A 23,785-nucleotide genomic window follows, 5' to 3' on the forward strand; every position below is an offset into this window, starting at 1 on the left:
TTTTTTTTAATGTATAGGTTGTAAATTCAAAAATGCACAAAAAAACGAGTTACTGCACAAACGGAAAAAGGGAGAACGTATATTGAATACTAATTAAAAAAGGGAATTTGTAAGAGGATTAGTGAGTTTGTCGTAGTATATATAAAATAATTCAAAATAAAATTTATTACACGCATACGTCCTCGTACATATACAAAATTATTTAATAAAATCCCACATTTAATGGTGTTTAGAAGTTAAATGCTTATAAATCTAGGCAAATCTTGGGATTTTATACAAATTTATGTGTAGTATTCATTCTTTTTCATGGCTATTATAAGAATGTATTTCTTAATCAAAACCAATGGTTTAGTTAAGCTATTGGCTCTGTTAATATTACGAAACCAGTAGATAATGAAACTAAGCTACCACTTTCATAAATAAGCATGTAGTAAAATTTGAAAATTGATCATATTATGCATAAAAACATTCTCTTCTAAAAATATGTGAGAAAAAAAAATGTCATAAAATTAAACCTCTCCTTTCGGTCATAAAGTATCCTCAATCTCCAAATTATTATGTATAAACCTTTTTAACTTTGATATTTGTCATTATAAATGGTTTTATTATAATTTATTCTCTACCACATCAATGGTTAAGCTAAGCCATTGGTTGCATCAATCAAAGCAAAAAATCCACAATGAAATTATGAAACCTACTTTAGGTAGTGTTCACTATATCAAGCTAACGATTACTAATTTTGAATTTTGTTTTTTTTTGTCGTTAATATAATAATTTATGAAGACTCAATAACTTCAGGACTAATATAACCAAGAAGTTTCTCACAATATTTCATTGAACCCCTCCTTAGCAATCTTCTGATTGCAATTAAATTCCTGAAATATACATGATGAAGTACAATATGATACAAGAATAAATAAAACTTAACAATATATAATTACATTTAAAATAAAAAAAAGTCTATAAAATGATTATTGATCCAATGTTTTAACTATTAAAAGAAGTAATTTCTTTTAAGCTCTGGCATCTATCCTTAAATAATTAATCACCTTTAGAAAATAATCTCTTAATAGTAGTTGAGGACGACAGTGTTGTATTATTTTGAATGTTTGGGAAAGCGTTTAAAAGATCTAAAGAGGTGTCTTCTTAATTCATAAAATCTCCTTCATCTAAATTATTAGTTATATATTTAGTTCTAATCTAATAAGTGATTCAATTTTTACTCCGGAATATTATTATAATCTATATTCACGCAACCTAACTAGCTTATTTAAAAAAAATTCGTAATAAAAATTAAAAACTAAATTGACCAAAAATGAATCAAAATCGACCTTTTTCAAACACAATATTTTTAAATTGGTACATGAAGTTGATTGTTTAACTTCAACTATGATATATAAAGCCCTTGAAGAAAAAATAAAAAGTATATTAGCTTCTAAGTAAGATCCTTCATTTTACTCGATTTTTTAGGGTTGAAATAATTTATTTATTTATTGTAATCAAGATAAAGTAATAAATAACTCATTTTTCAAGTGATGAAATGTTTATATCAATTTTTATTTGCTTTGTTTTTCAACTATATAGTTCTTTTATGTCAAAATATGGCACTCAATCATAGATATACCATAAAAACTTTATTGAAAAAAAAAGGCTTGAAAGACCAAACCTATCGAGGTTGAAAGTTTTAATGGTCATTTTCGTGTTCTACAGCTTAAATAACAATAATAAATAACAATAATTGTGTAATGAGCTTGCCCTCATAGTTCTCAAGTTTTTGAATTTATGCTTGCCTGAGATTTTGAAATCTTGCAATCTTTATAATTATTCGTTAACTCTCAATTTTTTTTGATATTATCTCATAAGAGGTAGACACAGAAAAATATTTTATAAATTTATATAAAAGAGCAAAAACTCGAGCAAATTTATGGCTCTCCCACACGTTATTTAAAACAATGAGAACTAATGACACATAATTTATAAAATACTCATGCATACAAACATAGAATATAAAAAGTTAAGAATTAATTTAAGATGTAAAAAAAAAAAAAAATGAAACAAAAGTTTAGCATGAATTAAATAAAATATTTATACAACTTACTTATATTTTATGAGATCAATAAATCTTAATTTAGTTTACAAATCTAATAGTTCTACTAAATTGTTGTACTACAATAAAAAATACGTTAGAAAATGCAATTTTAATGGATCTGAAGTTAGATCCTATTTATTATTCATTTTTAGACATTTGGATCTTATGATTTTTTATATATAATATAAAATGTAGGGAAAGCTCATAAACGAGAGACGGAGTTCATGGGCCATTAAATATCTATACCATTCAAGAATGGAATAGTCTTTTTTGATATATCTATTGTTAACCCTCCGTTACTTTCTTGCGGGGGTTTGCAAAATCCAGTTTTGTAGTAACGTGTATATCCCTGAGTAATCACAATAATTCTAAGGAACATAAAATCTGACTTCATAAATTTAATCCGCAGCGACAAAGTCATTTGAATTTATTGACAGAAACCTTGACTTTCATTTCTTCACTTTTTTTATTCAAAAGTAAAACTTTTTTGAATACAATATCCCATTGATGGTTAATGTCAGCTTCATGAAATTTTGTCAAATGATTGTTTGAAACATTTAGTAGGTGGATACTTAATAAAATAATAGAAATAATCACATGATATTGTTTAAATCTTGAAATTTATGGAAAAAACTTTCCTCTCCTTCAACAAGGAAAAATATATGAAGCACCCTCTATGGTATTATCATACCTAAGAATAGCCATGATATGAAATATGTGAATAACGTGAATCAAAAAAATTCATGAAATGGTGCTGTATGTTTGAGCCCGATATGAAATTTAAATACTGAATACCTATAAAATAACTATAATATATTTATCAAGAAAGTGTTCAGACTATTTAATTAATAATTGCGTTTGAGCTGAGTGGTATAAAATTTTATTTTATTTTTAATTTGTTAATGGCTGTTACTTATCAAAAGTTGATTCTAGGGTTTCATGTATTGCAAAGTGTCAGTTCCATGGAAAAATATTAGCAGAGTTCGAAAAGCATTTGGGCATGAGCAAGCTAATAATAAAAAAAAATATATATGCCTAGATTGGAGAAACAACAAGGGCCCTATTCATATAAAGGAAATAAATAAAAACTACAGGCTATGGTATTTACATAGGCAGTAATTATTAAAACTGTTCAACAGCCAAAATATCCCTCAGCGCCCTCACAAAAAAGGCTATATTTTTATTGTTTTTTTTAAAGCTTAAAGCTTTTTGAACGCTTGGTGTTGAAGATATGATAAATGATGCGAATATATTTCAAACATCAATGTTAAAAAATTCCAATAGCAATTTTCAAATGTATTTATTATGCTCAAAACTTTATTATAATTTGCTTAAAGTAGTTCTTCTTCAGAGGCTCAAAGCTCTACAAAGAATAAACCCAGAAAAAAAGAAGAATTTAAATATTATAATCAATTTTAAATAAAACTAAATAGTTTGGGTCATTTACCTTTGTTATTTCCTTGTGAATGTGACTCAAGAGTATCTTTGTATTTCTACATAATGTAATAGTTGGAAATACACACATTCATTCTTCCTAAATGCATTTGGATTGACACATTAGTGGCATGTGGATAGAAATGATCTGAGCTATAAATTTATACTAAGTTTTATTAAAAATTGATTATAGTATTTGAATTCTTGCTCATACTATTATCATGATTTCAATTACTTTTTTGAAAATAATAATGTTTTCTACGCAAAGTATGTTTTTATACCTAAGAACAACTTTTGATAATTCACACCCATTCACGTCTAAAAATAAAACTTCAAACCACTCTAAGGTTTAGCAATGATATATACCTACTCTTTCTTGATAAATATATGCTGTTTATTATATATGCATTCAGTATTTCAATTTTATATAGAGTTTTAATACTCAGCGCCATCTCATGGATTATTTTGAATCACGTTCTCGACATCTCAATCTCCATTCAAGTACTCAAGTACCTGCGGGTAGGGGGGTCAATTGGCTTTGAAAAATAATACGACCATAATTATTTTAACAATTGAGAATAAAATGGCTTGAAACAAGTAACGCTACAGAATGTTTAATTTTTTAAATATAAAAAAAAATATTATGGCCCATGGGGGGGATCGAACCCGCGACTTTCGCGTTATTAGCACGACGCTCTAACCAACTGAGCTAATGGGCCCTATAATTATCAAGAGAATACTGCTTTTATTTAAAAACATTTAAAAACGTCATAAATGACATTAATCACCAGCCAATGATTACAGTGTATACAATTAAAGGTTTAAAAATAAACTATGCTATTATATGTGCTTTTTTTAAAAATTCTTTGACAAATGAATGACCCTCATTTTGTTATTAATTTGCATTTATCTATAAAAAAAAGTAAATCAAGTTTCTACAAATATTGAATACATTTGTTTACCTTTACACGGGCGAGCATCATTTAATACTTTTTGACGTGCGCTTAAATATTATTAACAATTTTTTTCTTATGCTGTTTCTTGCCTTATCTTTATTGCAGAATCTTAAAATTAATAACTGTTAACGAAAATTACAGAATATTATTAAGTTCTTATTGATGCTTTTTCATAATTAACTTCCATATATTTCACCCTTGGAATTATAAGCATTTAAAAAAACAAAAAAAACACAGGATTTTCCTGATGTCAAATATATAACTTAACTCTTGCAAAGGTGAAATAAAACATTTTTTAATGTATTTCTGGACCACCAGTTGGGAGTTATGCCGATAAATTAGGTATCATTGAACGTTCTGTTTTTTTTTTCATGGGGGTCTTTGGTCTTTTTAAAAGAAAAAACAAGATTTTCCTGACGTCACAGTCAAATATATAAGTTAGCTCGTGCAAAAGTAAGAAAAAAAAAATAATATTATCACATGTTCTAAGTAGAACGGCTAATAACACATACCTTTTAGAAAAAAAAAAAAATCAGGAAAATAGAATTTAAATGATATAAAAATTCCTACTTGACACCCGAGAAAACACATAACTTGAAGATAGTATAATTGAAATTTATATATTGATATAAAAATAGATGGATGAAGTTGAACGTGCACGAATGGCTAAAACTGCCATAGCAGACCAAAAATGATATTGAAAAATAACTGGAGTAATAAACAATAATTATATTTAAACACAATAAAAACCAATAAAGTATATAAAAATATCACGGCACAGACCTTAACAATAGAGTAGACGGTGGCGAGCATGTGACAAAAGTCCATACGCCATGATTGATATGAAATGGTCAAAAAGTCGCTTTATAGTATCCATGAATAGGGTTGAATAATGCTTATGGAAGTCACAGTAACTCAGGGCACCAATCCCATCTGAACAGAAAGAGTGATCATACAAGTACAATAAATTAGGAGTAAACGATTTAAAACGATTGATCCCCCTTTTACACTAGGTAAATGTTCCCTCTACCATTTTGAATTCTTATGACGTTTGACATCATGTGTAACAGGAAACGAGTGTTTGTAGCAGCACAGATACACTTGTAAACACTCATAATTACAAAGGTGTTGGCCCTAATTAATAGCAAGAGGATGTTGGAAAGAGATTCAGATGATAAATGACCATATTGTTTAATGGTATTGGAAACCAGAGTAACTGAGGCCTCATCATGCGAACAATCTGATGGTGTTGGTGGATATGATTGAACAAAGGTATATTAATAATTAAGATAGCGAATGACCTTAATTTTTTTACTCAAAATAGGTTTTAGAGTCACAAGGTCCTTATATTTAAGATCTGTCTGCATTTCTGAGGAGATATATCCGGATAAACTTTCAGTATCTGTTGAGTCTTCAATTATTGTGGGTACCTCTGTTTGTTTGTTGAAAGAGTCATAGTCAGACGGAGGTAATCCATCACTATAAGCATAGACTATTGACAAATCATCATCCAAGATATACTGTGGGTAGTTAATAGAGCTCACACTAACCATCCAAATACTTATAATTTATGCCCCTAACATTTCTTGAGAATAACGACGAGATTGAATTATGTCTGACTCTTCATGATCAGAAGAAATATAACCATTAAGACTAATACTGACGCTATTGCTTTAAACTTAAAAGTCAATCGTAATAGATGTGTAGAAAAAAGGTTGTTTATTAAGTATATGGAGTCATAAAAATAATGATAGTTTGACTGGGTTGAAGATGAGATGTCTTTTAATAAATGAACACAATCTAAAAGACGCACTATCCCAGAAAAATTTCATGAAGTGAACGGCAGTATAAGCAAATAAAGTTTTGATAGATACTGCCAATTTGGACTGTTGATAATTCCAGTATTTAGAAAAATAGATACAACAAACCAGAATGAGTAAAAGGATGGATGTATAACACTTTACATCGATGCTGTAATTCTACAACGGAATTACTGAATTGTCACTGCTTATAAATGAAAAACATAGAACTCCATATAAAAAATACTTTATAAAATGTAATTAAGAAATTTACCAGATAGAACATTCTTAAATTAATAGAAACCGTGATCGTAAGACTGAAGAAATTTCTGTTTACATATTGCTTAGAATAAGCTGAATATGATCCCAACAGTGATAACTGGTTGAAATTTGACCTCATATGATATTTTTATCCTAAAGCAACCGTATATCATTCTAATTCAAGAGCTTTCAATTACCAGTTCGATATGCATTTACAATGACAATCAATCAAACACATGATTGTCATTAAAGTGTACAAATTTGTGGATTAAACAACTTAAAGCGATTACTTAACACTAGGTGAACGGTTATGTGAATATCTCCTGCAACGACAAAGATGTAATTTTGATATAAAATTAAAGAAATTAATACTGGCAAATTAAGTAAGTTTTAAAATACTTGTACTTCCAACACTTGGATATAACTAAAAGAATATATAGTCTAGCCATTTGATATTTTTTTTTATTAGAATATATTACTAAGTCAGGAAATTTATGTGATTAGTATTAAGAATTTTTACATTTTTAGCAGTTTGTTTTTGATAAACTATAAACATTATATTACATGTAAATTCAAAAAAAGACATGACTCATCTCTTTTTTTTTTACCTCTCCGTCTTTCTTGGTAGAAATTTGCAAATATTTTAAGATGATTACAAAAAAAGGAGTATACGATCGCTTTCCCTAAAAATAAGGCAACAACGCCTATTTATTGTTAATTGTTCTACAATGCTTATCAGAGAAATATATCAAATATTCATCTGCAAGGCCCTGTAATTAAGGTGAATCATTGTCAAAAGAATTTTTAGTAATTGGTACACCTACATTCAATAGGAAGCGCTTTTTTAAGTATGAATAATCATAACAACATTATTTATTATCTAATATCCAAGTGTAGTGAAATCTAGGGTTAAAATTTTATGAATTTGCGTGTTTTCATTATCTTGTGAATTCATTGAATTACGGATTTTGGACTTAAACTCGATATTTGCGACTCAACCAGGAATTTAGTGAATATTTTGAAAACTTGCCTCTTGACTTGATTTCACAATTATAGACTCGAGACTTGACTTGGAATCGATAGGTAATTTATACTGAACTCAACAAAGCCTGCCTTACACTCTATTCCTCCCGGGACATTCCATGTGAAATCAACAAAAATAAATAAAAAATGTATCTCTAACAAACTATTTTAAGGTTATGTACAACTTTATAAAAAAGCGTTAAACTATAAACCACTCATATTTTTTTAAAAATTTGTTAACCTCTAATCAATAATATAAATTACTCTATTTCAGTTTTCTTTTTCATTTCATATAAATTATAAAATAAGTTTAAGATATAAAAATGTAATTAAAATTGACCAAATTTCCGGAGAAAAGTAACCTAACTTTGAGATCCCACCCTGGGACCCATGATAAAAAAGCCAACACGATTTTTGGTGCAGTGATAACCCTATTTATTTCAAATATGTTACTAAAGTTTCACATTCATAAAAGTTAGGTGATATGCCCTATTTGATTTGGCATGGAATGACCCCCCCCCCATATTATAATTATGGACTTGAAACGGGCTCTAAAGTAATCTGAGGACTAAATAAAATTATTAAAGGAACCACGGACTTGTGAGCAAAGACTTGAAGCTCGGCTTATGCTACAAGACTTTTCCCCATTTTGCTTGAATACTATTTAGCTTTCGACAAGGAGGGACTACTCAAACATTAGGTTAAGTATTTAAACTAATAATATTTGTCGACTACAGTATCTTCCAGGATCCAATGATTTTGACTTGAAATGATATCTTGTAATCCAGGTAGCAAATGTCTAATGTAATTTGTACTTAGCTTCTCTTCCAGGATTATGAGATAATGTTATTTCTTATTTAATCTCCGATAGTTTGTAATTATAACAGAATTCCCATAGGGTTTTGACCCAAGATTTGAAGATACTTTCATCAAATTTATAATTTAAAATGTGTATTTTTTCAAAACATTCAAACTGTATTTATGTATAGCCTTTTTTAATAATTATAACATTCTGCGTTAAATTCATTAATACTATTAGTCTTCTATTAATAATTATTACTATTATAAACCTGTTAATTGATATTTGGAAATAACATTTTGTAAAGTTTGATGAATTGCTTTTTAGCTTACATAACGGGATCCTAATCAAGTATAAACTTCGTTTAAGAGCAAATTTGGACATTCAAAAGATTTTTTTTTCTTCCACATATCTTACAAATACGTTTGTTGTTCTCTCAGCTAATTATTATTATCTATTTTTAGATTAACCTCTTCTTTTCATTTGTGCTCATTTTGAATGACAAACTATGTACCGTATGTGGTTCATCAAGACAAAAGCAAGCTAAGATGATTTTTCTCAAGAATGAATCTGAATTGTATTCCTATTAATCAACTAATGATCTTCCATTTTAAAAACTAAATCAATTCCTTACACGTTAATAAAAATAGGAAAGGCGCATTTTATTTCTGTTTATAAGGTTAAACTCTTTATTATTGAGAATAAAATATTAGGAACATCTAATATATATAGGTATGTTTGATGAGGCTGAACAGGTGCAAATTTGATTTTTTACGTTCTCAGTCTTTTCAATCTTATTCTAAAATATTTATAGGAAACTTGTAATAAAGACTCAAATTGTGTAGAATCTCTCTGATATCCTAAATTACAGAGTATAAGTCCAAATCTTGAGATTCAATGTGATAATTGTGTGTAAGAAAGTTAAAATAGATTTTTAAGTTTTTACTCTTTTCACATTTGATTTTCCTTTATAGATCTCAGAATAAAAATTATATTATCTAACTTCCCCAGCCCTGACATAATTTGATATAAGATATTCCTTGATACATATGAAAAAATATACTTTAAAGATGCAATGAATAGAACTAGCATCTACATTATTTGATTATCACTTAATATCTTAGATTAAAAAAGAAGCACACTTAATTATAGTCTAAGGAGTAGAACAAAATATTTTGTGAGACCTTGATTATTCAGAGAGTATGAAAGATTTAACATTATTTATTCATAGAAAAAGTACGTTTAATTTGACTATCAATTCATAAGATCCTATTTCCTTCATGAACCCCATAATCGATTAATTTTATTACTATTATTTGCATTTGCAAAAATGTAAAGGACAACCCTTAACAACGAATATCATTGGAAGTAAGTAGTAAATTTAAATATTTTACTACGTTTTCCTTAATCCATGAAGAAGTTAATATATTCAATATTTGAGAGTAATCGCCTTTTTTTGCTACATTTCTGATGATTAAATTATAATTTGTAAGAAAAACTGTACGGGTGATTTTTTTCCATCACTATTTTTGTTGTAATGCTGACAACAAAAAAATTTCAATAAATTGTAAAATTTTATATTTAGTTTCTAATAATAATAAACAAAATATTGATTTATATTTATTCCTTAATTTATTAATAAATTTTGTTCTAATATATTATTTTTATTGAGATATAAATAAGTAATTTTATTTTGTATTTTAGTCTTCGTCAATAGAGTGGGGGAAATTTGAACTAGCAATCCCATTACATTCAAACCACTCAAATCCTTCACTTAAAGATAATCAATTTGATTAGAAATAGAAAGCTCATAATATACAAGGTCCAGACTCAGAGTCCCAGGAAAAAGTACTCAGAGATTAGAATTTTTGTTGGAATCTGTGTCGCATGTATAATATTATATTATAATTAATTAATATTTCATTCTATGCACTTTCTCTTAATCTAAAAAACTTGGGGAAGACACCATTTCACTAACTTGCAGTTAGTACGCCCAACATCTTCCGATATTCCGACTGCAATCAGGAAATCCTTGTTGAGCCTGGAAACTGCTTTGGCCTCCCTCTCGATCATACTCTAAATGGGGAAGTTAAGAAGGTTAAACCCAGGTGAAGATAGAGGGTAAATTTTTTATCCAAAATATGCTCAAAATGGTCTTTGCACCAGATATTTTAAAATTTAATCAAATAAATGTGAAAAAAAATTTCAAAAATATACACAATAAAGGTTTTCTTCAATGAGGACGTAATGACGAGTTATGCCTTAGCTCATCCATCAAATCTATTAAAATTTCCTACAAAAATATCTAATATTGAGCAATGATGTGTGATTATGAACACACAAGTATGAATATATGAATATGTTAGTAGCTCAATAAATCTCTAGGCATTTCTTGTATGAATAATATTACTTAATTATTCAAGAAGAAAATATTTGATCCCTGAAGTTTTTGACCAGTTTAATTCCGTCTTCAGGGGCGTCCGCAGGATTATATTTTTTTGAAAAAAAAATCAAAAAATTAATTTTTTTTTGAAAAATATTTCAAAAATCCATAGCTATTCACTAAAAAATTCAAAATTTAAATGTTTTGAAAAAAAACTTTCAAAAATCTAGAGCCATTCATAGAAAATTTAATTTTAGGAAAATAATTTCAAAAATTCATCTTCAAATGTTATATTTCTTCTATAAAAATTTCCAAACTCCACAGCTATTTACTAGTAATTAAATTTTTTGAAAAAATTTCAAAAATCGATAGGTTTTCCCAAAAAATTTACCCCTATTTTCGAGTCAATTTTTTTATCGAGACCAAAAAAATTTCTAGTGAAGAGCAACAATTTCTTAAATTGGGACAGGTGGCTATAATCCCTCAAGCCCACCTTCTGCGGACGCCTCTAGTCTTGTTTAGTCATATTTCGTGTTGTCTATATTTCATTAAGAAATAATATGTTTGTCTGACGAAACATATAAAAAAAAATTATTGGTTTTGTTTTCGTTGAGTAATTGTCACGTAAAAAGTATTTGTTGACGACTACATTTTGTCTTTTCATAGCTGACGAAATTAACACTGTTGTTAAGCGAGTTTTTGAGAGCGTTGTTATTAATAAAGTTCTAGATCAGCAAATATTCTACCATCAACGATTCCTTTCCATACTGCCTTCTTCTTAATATTGTAAACAGGAAATCTCCTTTGGTGTCTTGCCTATCTCCAAAAATTTACCGTTTTATATATTTATTAAGACTTTGGTTATGAATATAATACTCAGCTCATTGAGTCTAAAAGAAATTATGTAATACCTTTTAAATCTTGTTTATAATTCATGTTTTAATAAGTGAAAAGTTTTATCGCTGCACCTAATATATAAGTTGCGTCTTTGGGAAAAATTATGAAAAGGAAAAAATAATGTAAGACCTGAAAAATAAGGTAATATTGATAATTAAAACAAAGTATGAAAGGGTTATATTGCTACAAATAATGTCGTTTCTGTCATTGATTCTGAGTTTGTTTGATATTCTTTATATTTTGATGTATTGCTTTTGATTAAGTGATTATTTTTGTTGAAAATAAAGCATAATTTTGCTGCATTTAGCCAATGAGTTCTTAAAACATTTGGAGTGGCACCAGCTCCAATTAAGCATCCTTATCCAATATATATTAGCATAACATTTAAGGAGTAAAATAAAGTGGCAGATTCTTAGTCGATATGTTCAATCCAAAGGGGTGCATAGTTTTTCAATCTGAACTGTTTTTTTTTCCGGAGTAGAATTGAGGATCAACATCGAAGTAATTCCAAACAAAATTTCTTTGTGTTTATTTTCTTCCTCTCGCAATTTTTTACAGATGATGAAATAAAACACCATGACATCAATGCAACTCTCATCTAAAAACTTTCTTCATATTGTGCGGATTAATGCCTTAATTCTTTCATTTTTACAAACAGGCAGACCATATTTGATGCATAACTGACAATCAATGATATATCAACAAGAGAGAATAAAAAGTGCCTCAAAATCTCTTACACTCAAACTACATCATGGAGTGATGGAACTAAATGATTCAGCACTTTTTTGTGAAAATAATTCGATCCTTAAACTTTAGTAAGAATAGAAATATTAACATCAAATCAAAGACTTCTGAGACAATAAATATGATTTGGATGGATCTTTTTCGTAGAGCATCTGGGATAATGGATCTGCGTTCACTCATAGTTCAATTGAATTAATATCTGTTTATGACATTCGGATATACATGATATTTAGGGATCTCATCTCTTTAGAAGAGGTTCTGTTGCCTTACTCAATGGATCTCATATAATTTGATGGAAGTATCATAGATTAAACATATATCCTTTAAGAATCCTTTACTTCATCATCCATTGGTTCAAATACACATCCATCGCTGTATATCTTCTATAGAACCATTGTATACTTCTAAAAGAACTGATGAGTTTGATATCTCCTTATCAGGAGATTATCCTTACTGGAATGAAATACTTGATAAGGAAGATAGAGAGGTATCATCTTTTATCTACAGCTCCTTCATTAAAACTCTCTAAGCTATTTCCTTTCAAAGTAGATTATATTTGGTTTCATATTCTTAGAACACTCTTTTATGGATTAGTGTCATTGAATGTAAATAACAAAAAAATAAATCACTGTTAATGAATCCATTTCTAAGCATGAATTATTAGCGTAATTCTACATACTTCAAGCCACGTTTCCGATTCCCTTATTTCTTGTGAGTTTCTTTTTTTCTTTTTTTTTCAAAAAATAAAGTAAAAGGCAATCCTACCCTATAAAAGATAATGTGATCATCTTTTCTATATATTTTAATCGGCAAAACATATTCATATATATCTTATTATATGTATAAATAGTTCATAGAAACTCTTATGTGATGAAATGATAATAAATTATAAGTGATCTGATAACTCCAGTAGACTCATATTGGAAAATATGAATTTCGTTGCATATATTTCAAAAGTTACTGAGTCGAAAGTCATTTTCTGAACAACTAAATTACTCGTCACCAAATTTGAATATCACTCTCGTGAGTATTTACGATCTCCACAGCAATCTTAAATAAATAAACTACCAATTACACTAGTTGCTTACGATATGGCAGAACTGTATATAAAAACGATTATTTATGTAATCATTTACACTAAATGATAGATTTTCTGCCTTGACAATTGTAAAGCATATTAATCCACCATCAACACTTAAAATAATTCATTGTCGATCAACTATGAATATTGGTATAACGCATATATGTATTCATTTATGTGCGTCATTGATTACAGCTTTTATTTTTATTTTGTCTTAATTTTTAGAGCAATATACATATAGCTAATATTTTATTACGATCTCGACTGATTCAAAAATTACATACTTCTAAAAATCTAGCAACATGATAAAAACATGATAATTTAGAAGTACATCTTCCCTCATTGATCGAGGATTTATTTATAAGTACTTTCATGAAAATCCATCGATATAGTGAATATATTAATAGGATCAAAGTCTAAAAAAGTCACTGTAGTGCTTCATTTTCTTATTCTGTATGTTTTGTTATGCAATATTTTTGGAATTAAAAATAACATAGTAATATTTAAAAAAATATATAATTAACAAAAAAACAAAAAGAATATGTTCAGAAACTATATTTTAAAACTGATAGCAGAAGACCTATATTTGCTAATCATTATTGATATTGAATATGATGAAGAGCATTATTTTGGTTAGTTTATACTACTGATAGTTAGTCGAACCTTCAATTGCATGGGAAAAAATTTAGTCTGTGAATTAAATGGTAATGTTCAAAAAATAAAAACTTATAATTTGAATGCAAACTAAAGAAGTCATAAAGGATTCAAAAATTGAATGATGGGGATTAATATGACGATTTATGTCATTAGAAATATAGATAATGTGTTTAAAAATTTATAAAAAAACTCACTTGTCTAATTGTAATGTCCAATATTATTACACAATGCAACAACATTTTTCCGAGGGCTGAACCCCACATTTATTATTGTTATTAAAGCCTTAGAACATAAAAATGACAATTAAAACTTTCAATCTCTACAGATTTGGCCTTTAAATCCTTTTTTTTTTTTGAGTATAGCTACGACTCAGTGCCATATTTTGAAGTGAAAGATCTATATAGAAGAAAATCAAAGTAAATTTAACAAAATGATACAGACATTCAGTATTTGAAAAATGTATTATTGATTAATTTATCTTGATTATAATCAATGAAAAATATATATAATCCCTAACTATCGAGTAAAATGAAGTCCCTCTCTTAGAAGTGAATATTATTATTTTTCTTTTCAATTTATCTTTATATCCTAGTTGAAATTATAGAATAGACCTTAAATTTTAATTCTACAAAAAAATACATTTAAAAAAAGGCGATTTTGATTAATTTTTGATCTATTTTGTTGCAATATTTATTAAGGAATTTTTATAAAATAAGTCACAATAGGTTACAATATTATTAAGGGCGGGGAAATGAAATCGGTAATATATATATCAATTAATAAATGATTTTGAATATATGAATCATTTATAAACTTGTTTGAATTCCCTTATATCTAAATTTTTAATCATATTAGTATATATTATTGTTGAAAAACGCTTGAAGAGTTTAATTTTTTTTTTCATGGAGAATTATCGTAATTGACATTAATGTAACCTAACCAGCTTATTTTATAAAAATTTATATCTAAATATTAAACAAAATGGACCAAAAATCAATCAAAATCGACCTTATTTAAATACATTTTTTTTTAATAATTGAAATGTTAATATTATCAGAACATAATTGTTGGAAGCACCACATTGCTGTTGCATTCGATTCTCTATTGGGTCCTTAAGCAGCCCAATTATTTTTTTGCACACCTCCTCTACCTTTTCACCTTGGTCATTGTGATATTGAAGAATGTATCGAATTTTCTCTTTTTTTACTTCCATTTTGGAGCTCTGAAACACAAAACTGACTTCATCAAACTGCAAATTGACTTTTTATTAATTGTACGCTTAACTTTTAAGCAAACTTTAAGCTTTTTATGAATGCATTATATGCGAAAAACGCTCAGAACTCTTTATTTAACCTAATACATATATATTTAAATATAACTAAATATATCCCTCCACTAATATAGGTAGTTGCTATTTATAGTAGTAATTCATTTTCTCCTCCAAAATCATACAATAGACACGTGATGTTAACAGAGGTCTTAATTTAGTAATACCATAACTAGTTATGAATATCGCGTGTATTTTGGGCATGTTAAAAAAAGCAAACGTCAACATAGTAACACGAAAATTTGAAGGATATTTTGTAGGATAGCAGCTTAGCTGCCATGATTTTTTATTAGATCAGCTTACATTATCTGCCGCAAGGGGTAGGGAAGATTGAAATAAACATGAACATAGGGAAGAATGACTTTGATGTCGATCCTCAATTCTCCTCTGCGTGAGTGAGAGTGAGTCCGTTGACTGAGGGATGAGGCCGGAGGAGATCATATCTAATGATATAAGTTATTAATACTTTCTCTCATATCTAACATGAATCCTTACAGTATAATTACTTTCAGGAATACATTGCAACGGAGTCGTAGTGTGCAAATTCGTACTGGCGTTTTTCTTCTTGTTCATCCATGAACTCGGATAAGAGCGAATTCAAAACCCAATTGAATTATTTTTACTCTTAGTTTACAGTCTATAACCATGGTGCTTATTCAGACTTAATTATTTATTTCTTAATAATAAGTCTTAATATTATAGTACATTAATTATCACTGTATTTTGTGATGATTTTATCGATCATAATTGTTGGAATAAGTTTAAGGGTAGGATTATACAATAATAGAATCTTTAAAATATATTTCTATACCTAACAACTATAAAATAATTTCCAATTTTATTGAAAAGTTTCAAGGCATTGGGAAGGAATCACAGAATGTCACTGCTACGGTCCGTTGCAAAGAATAATTGGCCTTCATATGCAGTCTATTTCTTATCAAAATGCCATGAAGAGATATTTAAATCTGTACTTACATCAGGTACCCTTGATAGAGCTCACAAAAATAGACTTCTAAACCTAACAAAATCCTATTAGTTTTTAAAAATCCCAAGTTTGTTAACGTTTTAATAACTTTATATAGTCAACTAACTTGCAATTGATGTACTAAAATAACAAATAATGGAGGGAAATATGATCAATTCACTGATAATATATTCACATAAATGATTTGAAACAATTATAAATATAAATAATGAATTCGTGTACTTTAACTCAGCAATACAGTCTGACGCCCTTTTCTTTACTTGAAAGGAACTTAGGAAGATATAAATTAATGATTTTATTCTTCTATATCCCTTAAGGAAAGGAACTTTGATAGAAAATGATATAGTTGGAAACAAGTTTATAAATTATTCCCGAGCAGAGATATTTCCGGTTCTAGTATCCTACAGAGAAGATTCCTTGATGTTTTAGGAAGATTAGCCGACCAATTGCGTGATTTGCTTAATTTCCTTAGAATTGTGGTTGTTTAGCTCGTTTACCTTTCTGCTTTTAATTTCTCAAACCTGGAAAACAACCTGGGAAATTCAACAAAAAAGAATATATTAAGAAGAAGTATTATTCCCTCTATTATTATCCAAGTTAAAAAAGTCTGAAGGCGAAAACGTTGCAAGGCAAACCAGAACAAGGCGAAAACGCATCAATGCGAAACCACCTCATGGCAAAAGCGTCACAAGGCGAATACGTACAAGGCAGGCACGTTCAAGTGAAAGATGTTCAAGGCAAGTGCTCCTTGAACACCTGCAGACACCCCTGTAATGTTTTTATTAATTCAGCTACAATCAGCTATGACAAGGGATGAGGGGTGAAGAAAATAGACAAGGACATTGACAAGAATTACTACAATGCCGATCCCCAATTCTACTCTGAGTCCTACAAAAACTTGCAATTATAACTCTGCAACAAATCTTCTATGTTACTGGAGAACCTCTTGTTCATACAAATAATATATCTCATAGAAGGACTCTAATAAAGATTAGTTGAAGTAAGATAACCAACCTGTGTCGACTTCTTCATTACTTTCCGGCTTTTATGAGCACACACGAATGTTCAATCAGGTTTTGAATACATATAATTGAATGTAGTTGGGAAAAAAAAGTTCAAGCTTAGAGTTTTACATTATTAGTTTATATTTTTCTCTTTAGATGGCGTGCATAATGACCAGACTCTACTTTTCTTAGGCACTGAGATAAACCATAATTAAATCAGTGTATAAATGCAGTGTTAATCGTTTGTATTTTTAAGTGTGGCCGATTTTTTTATTATTTTTTAACGATGAATTGCCTCATTCCTATATGCAATATGGATATACATATGTATGTATAGCTATGACCAAAAACACAATTTGAGTCAAATCTACCTAATGAATGAACATACTTCCCTGAGTTAGGATGAATTTCGTCAGTTTTTTTTTTGAACACTTTCGTACATCAGGCTTGAATTTAATAGTTTGAGTAGCTGTCATTTTGGAAACTGGTTCAACTATTAGAAATAAAATTCAGTGTTAGTAATACATATATACAAATTAAATTTATATAAATAATTCATACATTTTATAGGATCCTATGATGTCAATATAGTGCCTGTTGAAGAGGCAAAGGAGTGTTCAAGGAGTATACAACGTTCCGCTTCTATGTCAGGAAAGATTAAGTATTCTCCAGCTTCTGCGACTTCAAAAAAATTGTAGGTGGATACCAAGGATTTATCTGAGCTAAACAGCAATTGATCTTGTAATTTCATGGAATTAAGTGTTTTTCTTTGTTTTGCTTCTTTAGAATAGGTAAATTTACTGGGGATTGCAGCAGGCCTTAAATGATTCCGTTTTTGATTTATTGAAGGGAGGGAACATAAAACATGCAAGCTTTTGGGTTCATAGTTTTTCTGCCTCAGAACACGTAACCCAGCCTTATTTGGTGTAAATCTTTTGGACAATATATATATGTGCCTGGAAAACGCTTATTCCGGCATTCAAACAGGCATTTCCACACAGAAAAAAATATTCTTTGACTTCTGTTCTTTAAAACTAGGGGTTTATATATATGTTTACTGAATCAGCTCACTTTTCAGCCGTAGAATGTACAGAATCTTCTATTCTAAGGCACTGGTTTATCTTTAGTAAATTATTTATTTATTCTCCCTAACCTTTTTTTTTAATCATATGGGTGAGCTTCTATATTCGCTATTTAGGTGGACTCTCCTTTTCTCTAGTACTCCTTGCCCTAGCGGACAAAAAATTAGTCACATCACCAAATGTTCACTTGCTGAGACCGACACATCACTAATTAAAAGTACTCATTCATGAATATCTAAACTCACAAATCTTTCTTAAAAATTAAAAAAATACTATTTTTCTTCAATATCTGTTTTTTATCGTAATTATTCTTAATAAAGAACTCTTAGCGAATATTATTTAATATATGTTTCATTTATTTTATGTGTAGTTTTGGCTCTACATATTTCTCTCAATGTGCTACTGCATACATCATGATATATTTAGAGTAGTTTACATACGGAATATAGATTTATATAGAGCTTATGTACAAGAACTTAACATTGACATCCTCACCAATCACCATTCATTCTTCTCCTTTTCATGATAATTGATCACTTAATGATTCTTAATGTAGAAGTTTTTCATTCTTTCTCTAGGAATGAAAAATTACATTTGAGTTATTTTGTGGCTAGCTAACCAAAAAATTATGAACTTTAGATATGAATTAGAGATACATAAAATGAATTTGAATTAAATTTGATTGTATCCCCCAACCCCCTATTATAATCGAAATTTGTTTGACGGTAATTATGTGATTGATTCAAAAGTAAAAAAAAAAATGTCTCTTCAAATAATATATTGATTATGTTCAGTCTTTTCAAAATTAACGTATCTTTAATATTACAAACGAATGTACATTGTACAATTTATAAATGTGCCCAAAAATGCCTTAAGGTAGATTCATAGTTAGGAGCATAAAGCCAATTTCGACGATATTTGCACATAACGTTGTTTGTTAAGTAGGCATAGTGTATAACCAGGATCCCCCTTAGGTATTGCTGGGCCTTTGGAAAACGATTGCGTGGAGTCCAATTCCCAATCTAGGTCAGTTGGGATATGGATAATAATTATTATCTGAAAATATATATTTTTTTAATCAAACGCGGAGTTGCATATGATCTAATGGTATATTTCCGACCTCTGTATAGGTATACAAGTTTACGTTTGACAGTTTCATAGACCATAATGCTAGCTTATAAGAAAACTAGCAGTAGTAACTGGTATTGTCTGGAGTTATCAGGCATCGAAGAACATACAAATTTTGTTTAAATAATTTAGAAGTTCACTCCCAAAAAAATATTACTATCCGATTTTCATGAGCACACTCACGCAAGTATACTTATGAGTATAGTTGATAATATTGTAGAGAAAAACGCGTGCAAGGAGAAGGGGGAAAAAAAGACATATGGTATCATTGTTTAAAATACTGATGTGATTATCATCTGCCTGCTTTATTATGATTTTTGAGGGTATAACGAATGTATTTATTAGCAAAATGTTTAATGAAGATATACTACGTATAATTGACTTCGACGTTTTTTATCCGTTACAGTAGATTTGAAAACGTCACACTCAATGAAATTGTAATTCATTATGAACCTTATTCTCAGAATAATAGCTAATGAAACGACAAAGTAGAGTATTTGAGAATATTTGAAGCTCAAATTTTAAAAAAGAAGGCTCTAATTAAATATAATATACATACTAAAAAAATATACCATCATACATTTAAGATAAATATACAAAATTAAACAATTAAAATCATATAACTATTAATAATAATAAATTATAAATACAGAATATTGAAATAATAGATTGATCCAGATAATTTTTTCTTGTTCTAACATCGGAATTCAGTTAAATATGTCATAACTTTAGGTTGCAATACACAAGCGAGACGTGGAGTTTAATCAAAAGATAATCACCCCTCTTCTTCATGTGGAAGTTGCTATATACAATTGTGCACAGGATAGATATATCTCTACCGATGAGATCTAACTAATTATTAATAATAAAGTAAATGTCAAAATCATAAAATTAGACAATAAATATACTAATAAAAAAATGTTATAAATAAATTAATCGTAAAGATTTAGAGCAAAAGCTAATTATGTAGTAATATCCGGCGATATTACTCCCTATTAAGAGCATCAAAAAAGATTTTTCCCCGTTATTTAGGTATGCTTATATAACAACATACTATTATCATGATGGATATACACAATTGTTAATTATAATGCTACACCCAATGTAACTACCCTCGTTGTTGTGACCATTTAAACAGTTGTTTTTGCCTTTTATGAGTTTTCTGAACATCATTTCTTGGAGCCCATCAACCATAGCTAAGCCTTTAGTGATAAAAAAGTAATATTTATTGACTATGTAATATTGGAAAACCTAATTATCATACCCAAGTCTTAAAGCGAAGTAAGTAGTCTCAGACAAACTAGTTGCAAACCATCCAAAGCTACTACCTCCGTTGTTATGACCATTTAAGCAGTTGTTTTTGCCCTTTACTGAGTTGTGTATCATAATTCTTGATATGTTTAGCTAAAATAGAATCATATTTTATGGTTAGATTTAAAAAAAATTGAATACTTACTGTGAGATAGTACAAAATTCAGAGTTCCATTTCGATATTCGTAAATAATTTTTACTGATAACTTGATCGTCATTTGGTGTGGATGACTCAAAACATTTTTATATGTATTTCTATATATGACATCAGTACCAACATCCTCCATTAATTTAATGATGGTTCCTCGGGAAGGGATATGTTTACCCTTGTATTTCTCCATAAATTTTTTGAACGTAGATGATTAGCAATGGATAAGGTTATATTACATGCAATAAGCATCGTTGTGAGATCAAAATTAAAGTCTGACTTGATGTATTCATCGTCAAATTGATTTTATAGATGAATATCCATACTCTTGTTATGAGATGAGGATAATGATTGGCGTGTAATTCTAGACAGGGGACTAAAGGTACATTTATATCGACAAACCATGTGTTTCTCATCCAGTAAGTATTTTCCAAATTCCTGGGCCTCCATTTTCATAAATCCAGACAGAAGGCGACGTCATTTTGGGGATTCTATTCAGTCCTCTATCGACTATCACCATCTCATATTATATTAATATTGAATAATAAAGGCGGGAATGATAACGTTCATGATTGATAGAAGAAGATGTATATTATTTAATCAATGATGCCATAAGTAATTCTTCTTTTCTCCTCACACGCTTTTCTATTCTTACCAAAATTATCACCCTTACTTATGAGTAAAGATGGGGTCCGTGTTTAGAAAAAACTTAGTATTGCAATTTGAAAAGGAAAAACGTTTGATCCGTGTGCTCTTTCTTCTTTTTTGTTCATTATTTAAAAAAATAAAAGAATTATGAAAGAAGAATTATTGCCTTTCTTTGGTGTAAATTTTATTAAAAAATGCATGGTCAAATAAATGTATACATTTATGTATACTACACAATGAATACAAGTTCCAATATAATATACTCCCTTTTTTTAAATACTGTATTGGTATAAAAGTCCAAGTGTATATAATGTGTACCCGGTGACGTCTTTTCATACATCATTTTTACAATTTAAATGTCCTAATTTCCTTAATGGAATAGCAAGAGTTGATGCTATTGTAGATGCCCTGGAGTGCAACATTTTAAATTAATAAAAATATGAAATGGTTTAAAAATTTTAAACGCCTCGGTGTCTGTGATATTTAACAGGCGTATTTGTTATGACTAGGATAATTGTCCCTCCAAAATGACATAAACGTCAGGTAATATTAAGAAGGGTATTATTTATCTATAAGGTGTGTCAATGAGATATTTTTTTGTTTTTTTTAAGTGGCTGTTTTTATGACGTCACAGAGGAGGCAAATTTAGGAGAAAATTCGATAAAATAAATTGTATTAATATAGTATTTTATTTTCTCATCAGACTATACTATTAGTTTAAATTTTTACCCTCCAACGATTACTGTACTAAAATTATTTAAAAAAAAAAATAATTGAAAGTTTTTTTTAATGGAAAATAGGTTGGAACATAAATTTTCAAATAAATATACAAAAATAGTGGACATCTGATGGATTTGTACAGGTTGCCAGAGCACTAATACGCCTAGTACCTCTAGAAGAAGACATAATTCTTAGAATAATATGAGTTAACACTTAACACTAGTCAGTAACACTGAACTTGGCTTCATTGTGACGTCATAAAAAAGTTTTCAGCTAACGTCAACCAGACTGAGTTGCAAGTTTCTTATCGATACACCTTCTATATAGTCACCTTGATTATTTATCAAGTCAATATTAGTTTGGCATTACCTCATCAACATATAAATTTTCTCTTTATTTTTTGTTTCTCAGCAGTTGATTTTTCTGTTTTTTTTTACTCCTATTGTGTTCTGAACGTTAATTGGTAGAATTTGATTTAGCTCTTGTTAAATTGTGAACAATTTCCAATAATTAGGTATTGAATAATAGTTTGAATAGTTGGGGAAAAAATACTAATTACTTCGGGTTCTTTATTAGGATCCCCTTTCCCGAGATTTCTCTAAGATTTACAACAACATCTTACATTATTTTTTTTTTTTTTTGAGGGGTGGATTGGATTTAAGAATTTAAAAAAATATATATTCCGGTACTACTAACAATTTATAGCCAAAATTAATAATTTTTTGATAATAATTCTCTTGTTTAACCCATAATGTTGTACAATTTTACTAAAAAAATTTCTTCAAAATATGAACTCGAGTCCGAGTCGAGCCACATTTCAGATCTGATTCTTTTTATCAAAATTGAGAGTGGATTACATTTGTATTCTTCAACAAATTATCGTTCATTTCTATCAACAAATATGTAATTATTTTTATGTCTTTGAAGGCGCTGCAAATTGTACTTTAAGTAGCCAAAATTGGTTGTCACAATGATCCATTAATAAATTTTATTTGGAGGGCCCTATGGGGGCCAATATAAGTATTGTAATTCATATGCCAGTTTTAAAAGTTTTAAAATAAATTGCTCAATTTCTTGATGTTGTTGAAGATTTTTTTTATGTTGACGAGCTACAAAAATGATTTACACTCAATATTCAGAAAATCATTATATCTTGCTTCTAGAGACCTAGTATTATGTTTCTTGATATCAAAAAGTTTGTTATGGCAACATCAAGGGGAATCATAAACAGTTATTAAGGGAGTGCAGTAGGAATCAGATCCGATCCCATAGACCATAGGATACGTTTGGAAAATAAGAAATACAAATC

At 28.8% G+C, this 23,785-nt stretch overlaps 1 long non-coding RNA gene across 1 annotated transcript; it reads right to left on the minus strand.

The window, feature by feature from the left end:
* Nucleotides 1–20,233: 20,233 nt before the first annotated feature.
* Nucleotides 20,234–23,635, minus strand: LOC139905647 (uncharacterized). Its single transcript, XR_011780573.1, has 3 exons — nt 21,106–23,635; nt 20,914–21,053; nt 20,234–20,851 (listed from the first exon to the last, which is right to left on the minus strand). It is a non-coding gene; the product is annotated as an uncharacterized lncRNA (long non-coding RNA).
* Between the last annotated feature and the right edge of the window lie 150 nt (nt 23,636–23,785).

This window comes from Lepeophtheirus salmonis, chromosome 6 (genome assembly GCF_016086655.4).
Source record: "Lepeophtheirus salmonis chromosome 6, UVic_Lsal_1.4, whole genome shotgun sequence".
NCBI classification, from domain to species: domain Eukaryota; kingdom Metazoa; phylum Arthropoda; class Copepoda; order Siphonostomatoida; family Caligidae; genus Lepeophtheirus; species Lepeophtheirus salmonis.